Source organism: Mandrillus leucophaeus, unplaced genomic scaffold, assembly GCF_000951045.1.
Source record: "Mandrillus leucophaeus isolate KB7577 unplaced genomic scaffold, Mleu.le_1.0 Scaffold38, whole genome shotgun sequence".
Classification (NCBI taxonomy): domain Eukaryota; kingdom Metazoa; phylum Chordata; class Mammalia; order Primates; family Cercopithecidae; genus Mandrillus; species Mandrillus leucophaeus.
Genome location: NW_012104031.1, coordinates 7,182,349 through 7,201,387, shown reverse-complemented (window position 1 = coordinate 7,201,387; position 19,039 = coordinate 7,182,349).

Below are 19,039 nucleotides of genomic sequence, written 5' to 3'. Positions count from 1 at the left end.
GGCATTTTAGCACAGGGTTTAGCCTGCACAAAGGCACAAGAGCCCAAGAAGGTATGACTTGCTTGGGGCTGAGTGAGAAACTCATGTGTTGCATATCTGCTTATACCATGGTTAAAAGTTGGTGAAAAAAACATAGCCAAAAGGATAGACGAGGATCGAATTTTATTCCATGCAAATCCCTTTTTACTTTATCTTATGATCATTACAAGATCACCAAAAAGTTGAAGCAAGACTGTGATGTGGCATTTTGGGGAAAGGTAACTGGTAACAGTATAAAGTCTAAACTGAACCAGCGATGGCATGTTATCAGGAAACCATTTACAAGACAAGTGCAAAAGATGCTTCAAGCCAAAAAAGGGTCAAAGACCAAAAGGAGCAAAGCAGGGCAAATGGAACACAGAGCTGAATTTACAGCGGAAAATAATCTCCTGTTCTCCAAAACACATTTCATTCTTTCACCTAAAAACAACATTATAATAGTGTATTGCCTTGTTCAACCAGTCTTTATTTAGGGATAGAGGAAAAGCAGACATAGTTAGAAAGACTGAATGTGAGGAGATTTTAGGTAATAGTATTAACCCAGGAAGCATGAAGCAATAGCATCTGATGGAGTGATATGATAAGATATGTGAATTACACATTTTACAGCAACGTAGTAACACTAGGGAGAAGGTTAGCAATAGCATTCTCACATTTCCAAAATACTTAGTAACAAATATGAGTGGTGGGGGGGTGGGGCGGTGGAGGGATAACAAGTTTCTGAAGGCTCTGAAAATTGACTAAGGCTAGGCAATGTTGTTTCCTTTGGTTACGGCAAGATTAGAGCAGATCTCACATTCAAACAAGACACGTAGAAGGAGCAACATCCGAAGGGTACCCAATGGCCAGATGTCATCATTAAGTCATTGAGGCAGAGCAGGCAATGACAGGAAAAAGAAGGACTGAAGGAGCCTGCTGTCAGATTTAGAGCTGATTGTCAGTAGCTTGTCATGGATTAACCAGGCACTGTTGACCCAGCAGCCATGGTAAATTGAAGTCAGTGCAAAGACCATAAATCTTGCCTTCACATACCACATATGGCATCCTCTTTGTTTCTCAGACCCTTTCAGTTTCTTACAGGTCATAATCAAACTGGAAGGCATTCACTGTAAAAGTGGTTGTGGTGAGTTGAATGGTAGTCCTCCAACAGATATATCCACCCAGAAGCTGTGAATGTCAGCTTATTTGGAAGAAAAAAAAAAAAAAATTTAAAAAAGCCTTTCCACATGCACTTGAGATAAGGATCTCAAGACAGGATCATGATGGATTAAAGTGGGTACTAAATCCAATGGCAGTTGTCCTTAGAAGAGAAGAGGAGTACACACACAGTGAAAAGACCCTGTGAAACCAGAGTCAAATATCCAAGTGATGCATTTACAAGGCAAGGAATGCCAACAACTGCAGGCAACCACCAGAAGCTAGGAGAGAGGCATGGAACAGATTCTTCCCCAGAGCCTCTAGAAAAACAGCAGCAGCAGCAAAACCTTGATTTTGGATTTATGGTCTCTAGAACTATGAGCAAATAAATTTCTGCTGTCTTAAGCCACCCGCTATGAGGTAATTTTTTACCTCAGCCACAGAAAACTAATAGAATGGCCTTATTCTAATGTTGGAGTTAGCAGTTCCCAGTTGGGCAGTCACAGACATACTCTGTATTTGGGGTATTCAGATTTGAATCTACCTGACTTGCTCTAAAAGGCCACTGCAGATTTTATTTAGAGGACATAATTAAAAGATTCAAATAGCAGATGGATACTGTAATCCCAGTACTTTGGGGGGCCAAGGTGGGCGGATTACCTGAGGTCAGGAGTTCGAGACCAGCCTGGCCAACATAGTGAAACCCTGTCTCTACTAAAAATACAAAAATTAGCTGGGCGCAGTGGCATGCGCCTGTAATCCCAGCTACTCGGGAGACTGAGGCAGGAGAATTGCTTGAGCCCGGGAGGCGGAAGTTGCAGGGAGCCTAGATCGTGCCACTGCACTCCAGCCTGGCCAACAGAGTGAGACTCTGTCTCAAAAAAAAAAAAAAAAAAACTGCTTTTATATAGACATTAGAAAATGCTGCCCGGGGTCCCTTTTGATTTCTTAGAATTTCTGGTTGAACTAACATTCAGTCTCTAGGGAAGGAGAGACAGAAACGGGAATAAACTCTTGGTCCCATCAGTGCCTGAGCTAGCCACCACAAACCCCTTCTATGACAAGGTTGCCCTCAATTTTACTCTTACATCTATAATGACTCTCATTACCCTTTCCACTTGTGACATTCCTATTTGCCACTAATTGACCAAATTAATCAGTGGGACGGGAAATAATCGCTCACTAGCTGTCAAGCAAACCTTGTCACTTTGTGACTTCCAAGGGCTCAAAGCCATTCAATTCAATTAGCTTCAGTGTTTTACACACAACACTATATAGCCATTTGTAAAATTCCTTCATGTTTTGTTCTTTTTTTCCTCCAACATACAATAACACATCTTTAATAAATACACTAAAAATAGACACAAGAACTGACCATGCTGAAAGCGCTGCTTTTGAAGGATTCAACATCCTCTGCTTTAAAATTATACACTGTAAAAGTTATATCCTTTCTGAGTGCCCTTTTAATGTCTGGAGGAAAAACCGGATTTTCTGGTTGTCCAAAATGATCAGTAGCTAATTATAGCTAATAGCAGTCAACTTTCACCTCTTCGTGCTAATGGAGGGAAGCACTGATGCGGGCAATCCCCAAATGGCAAATCTTCCATTAAATTTCAGCAAGTAAAAACACAAAAACATTTATACTTCAAGGTTTTTCCCTTAGTTCTTTGAGAAGATGCCTGAAAGTCAGAGGTTGTCTTTTAGATTGTCTAAAGGTAACATAGGTATGTTCCTACCACTCCTTGTACTTCACATTGCAACTATACTTACACCAAAATTAAAATGTAATTCACATCCCTTAGCAGGCACTAGCTGAGAAATGACAGGAGGGAACTCAGAGCGCTGATGTCATCAGGTCATAAAGCCTGTAACCCAAACTTGGATTAACAGTAGTAATCAATAATAACAATAACAACTCCCATTCCTGAGTACGTGTTACATGCCAAGTGCATTACCTGCATTAGTATCTATAATCATGGTAACAATCCTGCAAGGTATGATCTTTTTCATTTTATCAATGGGGAATTGAGACTCAGAGCAGGTATATGACCAACTTTGTGTTATCCAAATAGCAGATGACGTAATATCTTACTCCATTCCGGCTGTTACAACAAAATACCATATACTGAGTGACTTATAAACAATGGACATTTATTTCTCAATTTATCACAGTTCTTAGAGGCTGAAAAAGTTCAAGATCAATGTGCTGGCAAATCTGGTGTCTGGTGAGGGACTATTTCCTGTTTCATAGATGGTGCCTTCCTGCTGTGCCTTCACATGCTGGAAGGGGTAAATGAACTCCCTTGGGCCATTTTTACAAGGGCAATTATGCCATTCATGAAGATTCCACCCTGATAATATATTCACCTATCAATAGCTCCACCTCCCAATACCATCACATTGAAGGTTAAGATTTCAACATGTGAATTTAGGGGGACAAAAACATTCAGACCATAGCACTGAGGTTATATTCAAATTTAATTTTACTCTAAGGTTTAGATTAAGCTCTTTCACAAGGCTGCTTAAAGAATGGACAACTTTCAGTCATCATTTTAAATTTCCCTTTTGCAAGCACAGCTGTCAGTTGCATGTACCAGTTCTATGGTTTGGATGTTGAACCCCTCCAAACTTCATGCTGAAACTTGATCCCCAATGTTGGAGGTGGGGCCTATTGGGAGGGGTTTGGGTCATGGGAGCAGATCCTTCATGAGTAGATTAATGCCCTGGTAGGGGGTGGTGAGTAAGTTGTTGCTCTGTTAGTTCCCTAGAACTGGTTGTTACAAAGAACCTGGTACCTCCTCTCTCTCTCTTGCTTCCTCTCTTGCTGTGATTGCTATATAGTCTGGCTCCCCCCTTTGTCTTCTGTTTTGAGCAGAAGCTACTGGAGGCCCTCACCAAAAGCAGATGCTGGAGTTATGCTTCGTAACAGCCTATAAAACAGCTAGCCAATAAACCTCTGTTCTTTATAAATTATCCACCCTCAGCTACTCCTTCACAGCAACACAAACAAAGACAACTAGTTAAGTCACTTTACAAAATTAGGTGCTTAACAAACAAAAATATCCTAACGTCTCTCTAAAGGACAGAAATTATTGTATGGCACATGGCATTTGAGGTTTAGTTACTGAAATGTAAAAGAACCTTGTTAAAGGTTTTTTTGTTTAGAAGTCAACTGACAGGAAAAGATCCGGAAAGACCTATGATGTCATGGCTCTGGTGTCATAATCTTGCTCCTACATCAAACTTACCCACTGTAGGGTTGATTTCTAAATCAAAATTCTCAGACAAGTTTAATTAATGTCTTCTTATTTTGTAGATAATTATTCTCTAGAAATGAACTTGTAAAATAAGTTTAAAAATTTACATTCTGGGGGTAAAGAAAAATTATACTTCCACAAAATGAAAATTATGATAAAGACATTACGAATTTTTAATATTCCTCAATAAGCTTATTATCCTTGAACAATATTGACACAACTAATAGTTTCATTCCATGATGGTGGTAATAAGATTATTATGAGTAAAGTCCATTCTGATCCCCATACAGATTGAGCCGGAAACTATGCTAAGGGCTGTAATGCAGAAATAATAGTCAGTGACCACATTCCAATGGAAGAGATATACGCATACACAATAATTATATCCAAAGTATAGTTACTGTTGGCAGCACCACCATTCACCATGTTTCCAACAACAGAAATCTGGAGATATTCTTGACTCTTCCCTCTCTGAAACCTCTACTTTCAGGCCTTCTCAATGTGTTGATAGCTTTACTTCATATATTTTTTAAAAAATTTATCACCTCTCCATCCCACTCTTGTTCCCTTTGGCTACATTCTCATTATCTCTCACTCAGATTTCTGTAACAGTTTTCTGTCCAATATTTCTATCTGTAGCATTACTTTTCTCCATAGAATTATGTCTAAAATGAAAATCTATGTGATCCTCATGCTTCTAACTAGTTATGAATGTCTTTGTGATAAGACATTCAGGTGAAAAGAAGTTCAAATGCTGGACCTTTTCATACATCACATATGTGATCTTGGGCATTGCTTATACTCTTTAAGCCTAGTTTCTAATATTTAAACTGTTGCTTTCTTGTCGATCTCAGAGATAAATGAGAATAATGTAAATAAAACAAAAGGCTTATAGCAATCACTCAATAAAAATGAAATCATAATCATCATTTAAGCTCTTTAGCTTTGCACACACATGCCCTTCAAGGCCAGACCTTCACCTAACTCTACATCCTTATCTCCAACATCTCTTTGCCTTACACTTTATGCTTTAGCAACATAGAAATATCTGTAGTCACCTAAAAATGCCACCATGCCTTTGCCCAGTCTGATGGCTCCACTTGGAATGCTGATTCCATCATCAGAGAATTACCTCACCTGAAGTGACAATCTTCCTGAAGCAACCTATATTTGGTGCCAAAACTATGTGGGAGTATAAAGGCCCTGACCTTTTGGCCCAATGCAAAATAGCTCTGATAAGTAATACTCCAGAGTTCCAAACCAGGGTATTGAAGCTTTGTTGGGTCCACATTTACTCTCACAGATACAGATCATTAATAACCATCTTGCAACCCAAACTGTCTCAGCATCTTTTCCAGAGAGTCCCACCTGGGATGTTTGGTACTGAAAGTGGAATTTAGGGCCTGGATCCTTCACCACATAGATAACAATGAGTTCCCCAACTCTGATGGTAAGTAGAACATCAGACAGTCCTTAACACAAGTGATGGTCCAGTTGTTAAAACTGAAGGTGAATTGGGCTGATGTATTAGTGGAAAGGAGGTGAGATGGTTTCCAGCATACCTCCATTTAAATCACTAGTCTGGGCCCTGCAGAAACCAATTACTATAGACTAGAGCTCCACAAATTTTTTTTTAAAGGGCTAATTGTAAATATTTTTTACTTTGTGGATGAAGCAGTGGCACTGAAGATATGTAAGTACTTATATAAACACTTCAAACATAACCATTTTAAAAGGGAAAACCATTCTTAGCTTGCAGGCCATAAAGAAGACTATTAGGTGACCAGATTTGGCCTGTGGGCCATGGTTTGCCAACCCCTGCTATAAACTGCTGCAACCAAGTAGAACAAGTAGATGAGTGGGGCCAAAGAAGGATGTGGATACCAGGAGGTAAGAATCACTGGGAGCCAAATGAGGTGCTGACTACAAAATGCTCAAATGTAGCACTTCAATGCAGAAATAAGGAATTTATGTAGAAATATCTTTAGAAAGGGTTTGGCTGACATCATGTTAATTCTAAATATTCATAAATTATATAACTTGAAATTTATGATCACAATGAGATTTTTAACTATTAACAAAACATATAGCATAATTAGAACTTCCATCATTTTAAATCTTGGTTAATGTTTTACATCTTTCCTCTGTAATCCATAGGCCCTGAAGGATTTATAGTATTTTCATGTTTCCTTTTTAAAACAATAACTCATTACTCATTCGTTACCCAACCAACATGGCTGCATATCAGCCATCACTAAGTCCTTTTTTTAATTTACATACAATAACATTCACTTTGTATATTTTATAAACTGTTTTGTGAATTCTTCAAAAGGCATAAATTTGTGGAACCACCACCACAATCTGGATGTAGAAGAGGTTTCTCACTTCCAAAATTTCCCTATACTGTCCATTTGTAAAAAAAAATTGATTAAAAAAAATTAAAGCCACCTTTGACTTCTAGTTATTAACAATGACTGATTTATTTGCAGCCTCTATAGCTTTGCCTTTTGTGGTATGTCATTCAAATAAAATCATACCATATGAATTGTAGCTTAAATTGTAGTTCCTGTAGTTCCCATGTGTTGTGTGAGGAACCTGGTGGGAGATAATTGAATCACGGGGGTGTTTTCCCCCATACTGTCCTTGTGGTAGTGAATAAATCTCACAAGAGCTGATGATCTGATGGTTTCATAAGGGGAAACCCCTTTCACTTGGCTCTCATTCTCTCTCTTGCCTGCTGCCACGTAAGATGTGCCTTTCACCTCTGCCATGATTATGAGGCCTCCCCAACCACATGGAACTGTGAGTCCACTAAGCCTCTTTTTCTTTATAAATTACCCAGTCTTGGTTATGTCTTTATCAGCATCATGAAAATGGATGAATACAGTAGATTGGTACTGGTAGAGTAGGATGTTGCTGTAAAGATACCCGAAACTGTGGAAGCAACTTTGGAACTGGGTAACAGGTAGAGGCTGGAACAGTTAGGAGGGCTCAGAAGAAGACAGGAAAATCTGAGAAAGTTCGGAACTCCTAGAGATTTGTTGAATGACTTTGACTAAAATGCTAATAATATGGACAATGAAATCCAGGCTGAGGTGATCTCAGATGGAGATGAGAAACTTGTTGGGAACTAGAGCAAAAGTGGCTCTTGTTATGTTTTAGCAAAGAGACTGGTGGCGTTTTGCCCCTGCCCTAGAGATCTGTGGAACTTTGAACTTGAGAGAGATGACATAGGGTACCTGGCAGAAGAAATGTCTAAGTAGCAAAACACTCAAGAGGTAACTTGGCTGCTGCTAAAGCATTCAGTTTTAAAAGGAAAACAGAGCATGAAAGTTTGGAAAATTTGCATGACAATGCAATAGAAATGAAAATCCCATTTTCTGACGAGAAATTCAAGCTAGCTGCAGAATTTGCATAAGTAACGAGGAGCCAAACATTAATCCCCAAGACAACGGGGAAAATGTCTCCAGGGAATGTCAGAAGTCTTCATGGTAGCCCCTCCCATGGCAGGCCTGGAGGCCTAGGAGGAAAGATAGTTTTGAGGGCTGGGCCCAGGGTCCCCGTGCTGTGTGCAGCCTAGGGACTTGGTCCCCTGCATTCTAGTCACTCCAGGCATGGCTAAAAGGGGCCAACATACAGCTCAGGCCATGTCCTCTTATTCGTTATAAATGACCCAGTCTCGGCTATGTCTATCAGCATCGTGAAAATGGGCTAATACAGTATGTAACCTTTCACTGATTTCTTTTACTTTAGCATAACATATTTGAGATTCATCCATGTTGTTCTATGTATCAGTAGTTAATTGCAGTCTTATATTTCATTGTATAAATGTACAATAGCTCTGTTAATAATTTATCAGAGGACATTAATTTCCAGTTTGGGGCAATTATAAATAATGTTGTTACAAATATTCAGGGTCTTGTGTGAACATAAATTTTCTTATCTCTAGCAAAATACCTAGGAGTGAGATTGCTAAATCATATAGTAAGAGTGTATTTGACTTTATTTTTAAAACTACCAAACTGTTTTCCAGAGTGCCTGTACCATTCTGCATTTCCACCAGCAAGGTATGAGACTTCTAGTTTCTCAGTTTGATTTCTAGCCCTTTTTTAAAGCTATGCAAGTAGGTGCTTAGCATTATCATCTTCATGTTTTCATTGATATTTCCCTATGGAAGCCGAGCATCTCTTTATGTGCTTATTTGCCACCTCTGTATCTTCTGTAGTGAAATGCCTTTATCAAAACTTTTATCTATTTTTTAAAATGGATTAGGATTATTTCTATATTCTAAACAAAAATTATTTGTCAAATGTATTATTTATGAATATGTGAATAGCTTGTTATTCTCTTATCAGTGTTTTTCAAAGAGCAATAGATTTTAGTTTTGATGAGCTCCAATTTATCTATTTGCTTTTTCATTAATCATAATTTCAATATTGTGTCTAAGAACTCTTTACCTAATCCAAGGGCACCAAAATTTTATCCTATATTTTCCTATAAACTTTTTAATAGCTTTAGCTCTATATTTAGGTTTGTGATGTACCTTGAGTTAATTTTTGCATAAGGCATGAGATTCATTTTTTCGTTGTATATGTATGGCCTGATGCAGGAAGTCAGGGACCCCAAATGGAGGGACCAGCTGGAGCTGAGGCAGAAGAACATAAATTGAGAAGATTTCATGGACATTTATCACTTCCCTAATAATACTCTAAATTTCTTATGTCTGTCTTTACTTTAAGCTCTTAATCAAGTTATTTTCATAAGCTGAGAATGTACGCCACCTCAGGACCACTATTGTACAAACTGATTGTAAAACACGTGTGTTTGAACAATATGAAATCGGTGCACCCTGAAAAAGAACAGAATAACAGCAATTTTCAGGGAACAAGGGAAGATAACCATAAGGTCTGACTGCCTGTGGGGTCAGGCAGAATAGAGTCATTTTTTCTTCTTGCAGACAGCCTATAAACAGACGTGTGAGGAGAGATATCGCTGAATTCTTTTCCCAGCAAGAAATATTAATAATTGATAACCTGGGGAAGGAATGCATTCCTGGGGGGAGGTCTATAAACGGCTGCTCTGGGAGTGTCAGTATTATGCGGTTGAGATAAGGACTGAAATACACCCTGGTCTCCTGCAGTACCCTCAGGCTTACTAGGATTTGGAAAGTCCAAACTGGTAAATTCTAGTCAGACCAGTTCTCTGCTCTCAAACTGTTTCCTGTTAAGATGCTTATCAAGACAATGTGTGCACAGCAGGACATAGACCCTCACCAGTAATTCTAATTTTGCCTTCACCTTGTGATCTTTATTGCCCTTTGAAGCATGTGATCCTTGTGACCTACTCCCTGTTTGTACACCCCCTCCCCTTTTAAAATCCCTAATAAAAACTTGCTGGTTTTGCAGCTTGCGGTCATCATCATGGTCCTACCAATATGTGATGTCACCCCCGGAGGCCCAGCTGTAAAATCTCTTTGTATTCTTTCTCTTTATTTCTCAGACTGGCTGACACTTAGGGAAAATAGAAAGGACCTATGTTAAAATATTGGGGGATGGTTCCCCTGATACGTCCAATTGTACCAGTATTATTTGTTGAAGAGACTATCCTTTCCTCTTTGTTGTGCTTTCACACTTTTCTCAAAAATTAATTGACCATATTTGTGTAGGTCTATTTCTGGACTTTCTATTCGGTTCCAAAGATATATGTGTCTAGCCTTTCAAAAATACCACATTATCTTGAATACTGTAGATTTATAGTAAGCCAAAATCAAGTAGTATTTCTGGGGAATTGCCTAAACTCTTCTCATGAATATGCAAAGAAATATACAATCCATGAAAAAAACTGTATTTAAAGACACAAACTTTCTTCAACATTTCCTATACTGTAAGTCTGCTTGCCACAGATTCTTTAGTATTTTGTATTCTTTTGCTTTTGCTTTTGACATCTTTTTTTTGCTGGGCATAGAATGCTAGGTTGATAATTAATTTTCTTTTGGTACTTTAAAAGTGCCACTTGATTGCTTCAAGTGTGCACTGTTTCTAATAAGAAATCTGCTGTCATCCTTTTCTATTCCTCTTAATTTTTCTTTTTCTGACTGATTTTAAGATTTTCTCTGTATCACTGCACATTTGGGGAAAGTTGATTATTATTTACTCTGAAGTAGTTGTCTTCATGGTTTTATTCTCCTGTTTGCTTGGGGCTAGTTGGGTTCATGGGTTTATAGGTTTTATCAACTTTGGGAAAAATAATACCATTATTTTTCCAGAAAACACTTCAAAGAAATCATGAGTAAAAGAGGAAGTTTCAGGGCAAATAAATATTTATAACTAAATGAAAATAAAAATAAGATAACAGAACTTGTGGAATGCCACTAAACTACTTAGTGAGAAATTTATATCATTAGATGCCTTTATTAGAAAAGAACACAGATATCAGTGAACTCAGCTTTTATATTTAAAATTTTAAAAAGAATAACAATTTAAATGTAAAGGAAGTAGAAGGAAAGAAGTAAATAATGATGAAGATCAAAATGAAAATCATTGAAATTTAAGGAAAAAAGAGTAGAGAAAATCAAGAAAAAAAAGCTGTCCTTTCAGAAGATCAGTAATATTGATAAATCTCCCAGTCAAATAGGAAGAAAAAAGAGAAAATGTATAAAGTTATAATATCAGCATGAGAAGAGATATACAAATTCTACAAGTATTGAAATGTTCATAAGGAAAATTGTGAACTATTTTATGCAAATACATTTGGCAACTTACATAAAATAGACAAATACTTTGAAAGACACAAACTATCACAGCTCACTCAAGGAGAAACAGAAAACCTGAAGGTCCCATAGCTATTAAAATTAACTGAATTTATAGTTAAAAATATTTTCACAAAGAAAACCTTAGGTCCAAATGGCTTCATTGATAAAATCTATGAAATATCTAAGGAAAAAGCGATATCAATTCTACATAAACTCTTTCAGAAAACTGAAGAGTATATCTACATTTCAAATTGCTGTAAGAGCACAGCATTAACCTGTTACCAAAGCCAGAAAAGATAGCATAAGACGTTAAAACTACAAACCAATATCTCTAAAGTATCTAAGTTACACAAATTCTTCACAAAATTTTAGGAAATTGACTTCAAGAATATGTAAAAAGTATAATAAATTATAACCAAGTGAGATTTATTCCAGGAATTCAAGGTTAGTTTAATATATTAAAAAATGAACCAAGGTAATGCACAATGTTAACATATTAGAAAAGAAAAGGAAAAAAATATGATCATTTCCAGTAGACACGGAAAAGGATTCGGCAAAATCCAACATGCATTCTTGATTTTTTTTAAAACATCTCTGCAAGTCAAAATAGAAGAAAACTTTCTCAACATGATGAAAACATCTATAATAGCACATATTCAAGGATTACTCAAATCAGAGAATGATGAGATGCCAGGGAAATGAAATATATTCATATATTATCCAGATAATACCACACAAATAGAATATACTTTATGGCATAGCAAAGTAGTATAGATACTGCTCATTTAAAATTAGAAGAGAAGTTGCTTTTATTTTTCCCCAAGATGGCAGATTAGAGATTTTTGCATGCCTCAGCCACTTGGAAAGAGAAAGATATGCATAAAGATCAGTTATGTGAGCTTTAATTAGAAAATAAAAATGGGAATCTACTGGATGCATGAATCTACTGGATCTCATCCCTGGGACACCGCAGATCCCACAGATGAGAATGGAGACAAAAATTCTCTATGACAGCATCCAGCTGATAAAAGTAAGTAAAGTCCCAATATATGACAGAGGCAGAGAGCCTCCCTCTGTAACTCTCCTTTTCTCTTGGGATCTGAGCAACCCAGGCCAAAAAGAAAGGACTTTGTTTCCCCCTAAGCCCTGGTGCTAACCTGTGAAGAGGCTTCAAAATGCTGAGAAGGAAAGACACTGGGAAAAGCTGCAAGTATTTCCAGACCCAGGACTGAGAGCAGGACACTATTTTTAAATCTGTCCACCCACAAAGTCAGTCATTCTTTTGTGACCTGGCAGGTGGCAGCACAGGCATTTTAGTATCAGGCCAAAAACTAGAGTGCCTGCAGTGAAGCAGGGTAGGGACTCCTACAGCCATAATTTTGAATAAAGGACAAAATGGAAATCAATGAAATTTAAGAAAAAAAGCTGCCCTTTCAGATGATCAATAACATTGATAAATTTCCCAGTCAAATATCCAGGAAGAAAAAAGATATAAATTTAAAATATCAGAATGAGAAGAGACATACAGATTCTACAAATATTGAAATGTTAATAAGGAAAATTATGAACAATTTTATGCAAATAAATTTGGCACGTGGAATGTGCCTCAGCAGTAGGCACTGGAATTGTGCTGTCCCTGGTCACAGGTCTCAGTAGATGTCGAGCTGCTACAGCTATGGTTCCTCAAGGACAACAAGACTTACAGCCAAAGCCAGCTTGGCGACCTGGAACTGGTCTGCATATGTCATTGCTGGATGCCACAGCCTGTTCCCCCAAAAGTGGGGTGCAGTGGGGTCCTCTCCACTCCACACCCAGACATATCTCCAAACATTTGGAACACCTCCTCACCTGGATCAGCAGCCTGAACTGCCCTCTTTTCCTGTGCAGAGATTGTGGTGCAGTGGGACCCTCTCCATTTTGCACCCAGGCAGATCTCCAGGCATTCAAAGAACCTGCTCACCCAGATCGGTATCCTGAGTCCCCCGACCCTTACTGTGCAAAGATCAAGGTGCAAGGGGTGGGGGTCTTCTCAGCTCATACCCAAGAAGATCCCCAGGCATTTAGAGCACCTGACTACCATTCAGCAGCCTGAGCCACTCCGCCATTCCTGTGCAGAGATTGTGGTGCAGTAGGCCCTCTACACTCCATACTCAGGTAGATCTCCAGGTATCTGAAGTACTCACTCACCTGAATTAGAAGTTTAGGCTGCCCCCAACCCATGCAGAGAACTTGGGGCTCAGCAAGTCTCCCTCAGGCACACCTCTGGACACTTGGTGGTGTCCCACTGGATTCTCCCTCAGTGCTGGTGTTTGTGCCTGCTATGTGGGCACCTGTAGGTGGGCCTATTCAGTTTGGCTCTGCCAATCTTGCTCTCTGCCCCACAGGGCTGAGCAGGGAGCTCAGACCACTGTGCCCTCCATGGATTAGCACATTGCCTGAGGCAACAGAGAGCTCCTCTTGGTAAGCAAGAATCAAGTATATACCCAACCACATTGGCTGCAGCAGGCTTTTATCCGTAAGTACCATCTACTGGCTTGTAGGATGGACTGCACAGCCTAACATAAAACCTGCTGAAAGAAGTGTGGAAGCAAAGCAGCTGTGAAAGCAAAGCCAAAAGACCTTACCCAACATTCTCTACCCTCATACCCCCTAGAGAGTGGGGTAAAGAAAAAGGAAAATTAAAAAAAAAATTATAGTATAGAGAAACGAAGAAAAAGAAAAAATCCTACCTGCATACAAATATCTTAAAAAATTAGAAGTTCCACTATCTCCAGATGAGAAGAAACCAGCACAGGAATTCTGGCTCCAGGAAAAACCTGAATGTAGTGACACCAAAGGATCACACTAGCTCTCCAGAAATGGTCCCTAACCGAAATGAAAACTTGGAAATGTCAGATAAGGAATTCAAACCACAGATTCCAAGGAATCTCACTGAGATCCAAAATAAGGTAGAAAATCAACATGAAGAAACTTCTAAATCAATCCAGGAAATAAAGAAAGAGGTTAAAAAAAATCTTAAAAAGAAATAAATCAGAGATTCTGGAATTGAAAGACTCAAAGAAATTACCAAATACAGTTGAAAGCTTCATCACTAGACTGCACCAAGCAGAAGAAAGAATTTTGGAACTTGAAGACCAGTCTTTCGAACTAACTTAGCCAGACAGAAAACAAAAATGAATTAAGGAAAATGAACAAAGTCTTTGAAAAGTATGGGATTATGTAAAGCAATCAAACCCAAAAATAACTGGCATTCCTGAGAAAGAAAGAGAAAAAGTAAACCACCTAGAAAACATATGTGAGGAGACAATTCAAGACAATTCTAATCTTCCTAGAGAGGTAAACACCCACATAGAAAAAATCCAGAGAATACCTGCAAGATGCTTTACAAAATGATCAAGGCATATAGTCACCAGACTGCCCAAGATCCATAGTAAAGAAAAAATTCTTAAATCCAGCTAGAGGGAAAAGGCCATATAACGTACAAAGGGAAATCCATCAGACTAACAGTAGACTTCTCATCAGAAACTAGGAGACATAGGGGGCCTATTTTTAGCATTCTTAAAGAAAACATAGTCCAACCAACAATTTTGTGTCCTATCAAACTAAGCTTCATAAGAGAAGGACAAATAATTTTTTCCAGACAAGCAAGAACTAAGAAAATTAGTTACCACTAGACCAGCCTTACAAGAGATCCTTAAAAGAGTTCTAAATATGAAAATGAAAGATCAATACCTGCTACCACACACAACATACTTAGGTACATAGCACACAGACCCAATAAAGCAGTAAGACTACTGAAACTACAAAGAAATCAGCTAACAACTTCATGATAGAATTAAAATCTCATATATCAATATTAATCTTGAAGGGAAATGGTCTAAACATCCCACTTAAAAGGCACAGAGTTGCAACCTAGATAAAAAATAAATAAATAAATAAATAAATAACACCCATCCATCTGCCACCTTCAAGAAACCCATCTCACACATACCACCCCCCATCGGTTCAAAGTAAAAGGTTAGAGAAAGATCCTTCATGCAAATAAAAACCAAAAAAGAACAGAAGTCACTATTCTTATATCAAATAAAACAGACTTTCAACCAACAACAGTAAAAAAGGACAAAGAAGATATTACATAATGATAAAGACTTCAATTAAACAAGAAGACTTAACCATCCCAAATATATTAATAAATGGATCCAACATTGGAGCACCCAGACTCATAAAACATCGATATCTAGAACTAGGAAAAGACTCAGATACACATACAATGAATATTGGAGTGCTTCAACACCCCACTGGCAGCATTAGACAGATCATTAAGGCAGAAAACCAACAAAGAAATTCTAGGCTTGAATTCAACCCTTGACCAATTGGACCTAACAGATATCTACAGGATACTATACCCATTAACCACAGAATATACATTCTTCTCATCTGCACACAGAACATATTTCAAGAGCAACCACATACTTGGCCATAAAGGAAGACTCAGTAAATTTGTAAAAATAGAAATCATACTAACCATACTCTCAGACCACAGTGGAATAAAAATAAAAATCAATACCAACAAGATCTCCCCAAACCACATAATTGCATGGAAATTAAACAACTTACTCTTTAAGGACTTTTGGGTAAACAACAAAATTTAAAAAGATGCATTGGGAGTTATAACTGATGTAAATGACGAGTTGATGGGTGCTGACGAGTTGATGGGTGCAGCACACCAACATGGCACAAGTATATATATGTAACAAACCTGCATGTTATGCACATGTACCCTAGAACTTAAAGTATAATAAAAAAAATAAAAATAAAAAAAGAAATTAAACAATTTCCAAAAATAAATGAAAACGGAGACACAACATACCAAAATCTCTGGGATGCAGCAAAAGCAGTATTAAGAGGAAAGTTTATAGCTCTTAAACACCTACCTCAAAAAGGTTAGAAAGATCTCAAATTAGCAATCTGATATCACATGCCTAGAGGAACTAGAAAAACAAGAACCCCAAAGCTAACAGATATAAAGAACTAATTAATATCAGAATTGAATAAAACTGAGACCCAAAAATCCATACAAAGAAAAAGAGAGAAGATCCAAATAAGTATAATTGGAAATGACAAAGAAGACATTCCAATAGATCCCACAGATATACAAAAGATATTCAGAGACTATTATGAACTGTACACACAAACTGGAAAATCTAGAGAAAATAAATAAATTACTGGAAGCACATAATGTCCCAAGATTGAATCAGGAAGAAATCAAAACCCTGAGCAGACGAATATTGAGTTCCAAAATTGAAGCAGTAATAAATTACCAACCAAAAAAAGCCCAAGACCAGACAAATTCACAGACAAATCCTACCAGATATACAAGGAAAGGTGGTATAGATTCTACTGAAACTATTCCAATAAGGAAAAGAGAATCTTCACTAACTTATTCTACAAAGCCAGTATCACCCTGACACTAAAACCTAAAGATAGAATGAAAAATGAAAACTACAGGCCAATATCCCTGATGAACACAAATGCAAAAATCCTCAACAAAATACTAGCAAACTGGATCCAGCAGCACATCAAAAACTTAATTTAACACAATAAAATAGGCTTTATTCCCAGGATTTAAGGTTGGTTCAACATATACGAATCAATAAATGTGATTTACCACATAAACAAAATTAAAGACAAAAATCACATGATCATCTCAATAGATGCAGAAAAAGCTTTTGATAAAACTCAGCATCTCTTCATGTTAAAATTCTTTAACAACCTAGGCATCAATGGAACATATTCAAAATAATAAGAGCCATCTATGACAAACCCATAGCCAACATCATATTGAACAGGAAAAATGTGGAAGCATTTCCCTTGAGAACTGGAAAACGGCAAGAATGCTTACTCTCACCACTTCTATTTAACACAGTACTGGAAGTTCCAGCAAGAGCAATCAGTCAAAAGAAAGAAATAAAAGGCATCCAAATAGGAAAAGAAGAAGTCAAACTATGTCTCTTCACTGATAACATGATTCTATACCTGCATAACCCTAAGGACTCCATGGAAAGGCTTCTGGAACTGATAAACGACTTCAGTAAAATTTCAGGATACAAAATCAATGTACAAAAATCAGTAGCATTTCTGTGCACCAATAACGTTCAATCTGAGAGTCAAATCAAGAACACAATTCCATTTATAATAGTTATGAAAAATACCTAGAAATATACTTATCCAAGGAGGTAAAAGTTCCCTATGAGGAGAACTATAAAACACCACTGAAAGAAATTAGAGGTGACACAAACAAATGGAAAAACATTCCATGCTCATGGATTGGAAGACTCAATATCATTAAAATGGCCATACTGCCCGAAACAACCTACAGATTCAACATTATTACTATCAATCTACCAATATAATTTTTCACAGAGCTAGGAAAACCTATTCTAAAATTCATGTGGAATCAATAAAGAGACCAAATAGCCAAAGCAATCCTAAGCAAAAAGAACAAAGCCAGAGGAATCTCATTACCTTGACTACAAACTATATTACAAGACTACAGTAACCAAAAGAGCATGCTACTGGTACAAAAACGGATAACTAGACCAAGGGAAGATAATAGAGAACCCAGAAATAAAGCCACACACCTACAGCCATCTGATCTTTCACAAAGTTGACAAAAATAAGCAATGGGGAAAAGACCCCCTATTCAATAAATGGTGCTGTGATAGCTGGCTAGTCATATGCAGAAGAATAAAACTGGGCCCCTATATTTCACTATATGCAAAAATTAACTTGAGATAGATCAAAGACTTAAGCATAAAAGAATCCTAGAAGAAAACCTAGGAAAAACCATTCTGGACACTGGCCTTGGGAAAGACAGAATTTTTGACTATATACTCAAAAGCAATTGCAACTAAAACAAAAACTGACCAGTGAGACCTAGTTAAACTCAAGAGCTTCTACACAGCAAAAGAAACTCTCAACAGAGTAAACAGACAACCTACTAAATGGGAAAGAATATTAACAAAACTATGAATCAAACAAAGATCTAACATCCATAATCCATTAGGGACTTACCTTAACAAGCAAAAAACAAACAATCCCCTCAAAATGGGCAAAGAACATAAACAGACACTTCCCAAAAGAAGACTACAAGAAGCCAACAAACATATGAATAAATGCTCCACATCATCACTAATCAGAGAAATTTAAATCAAAATCACAATGAGATACAATTTCACACCGGTCAGAATGGCTATTAATAGAAAGTCAAAAAACAAATGCTGGCAAGTCTGTGGAGAAAAGAGAACACTTAGACATTGTTGGTAGAATGTAAATGAGGTCAGCCACTGTGGAACGCAATTGAGAGATTTCTCAAATAACTTAGAACTGCCATTCAACCCAGCATTACTGGGTATATTTACTTTTTAAAAAGTAAGTTCTACCAAAAAGACACATATGCTCATATGTTCATTGCAGCACTATTCACAGTAGCAAAGACATAGAATCAACCTAAGTGTCCATCAACAGTGGGTCGTACAAAGAAAATATGGTACATATACATCATGCATCATGTAATATTATGTAAGCATAAAAAAGAACAAAATCATGTCCTTTGCAGCAACATGGGTGCAGCTGGAGATCATTATCCTAAGTGAATTAATTCAAGAACAAAAAAAACAAATATCGTATGTTCTCACTTGTAAGTGGGACCTAAACATTAGGTACTCACGGGCATAAAATTGGCAACAACAGACATTGGGAACTGCTAAAAGGGGAAGGCTGGGAGGGGGTAAAGGTTGAAAAACTATTGGGCACTATGCTCACTACCTGGCCGACAGAATCATTTATACACCAA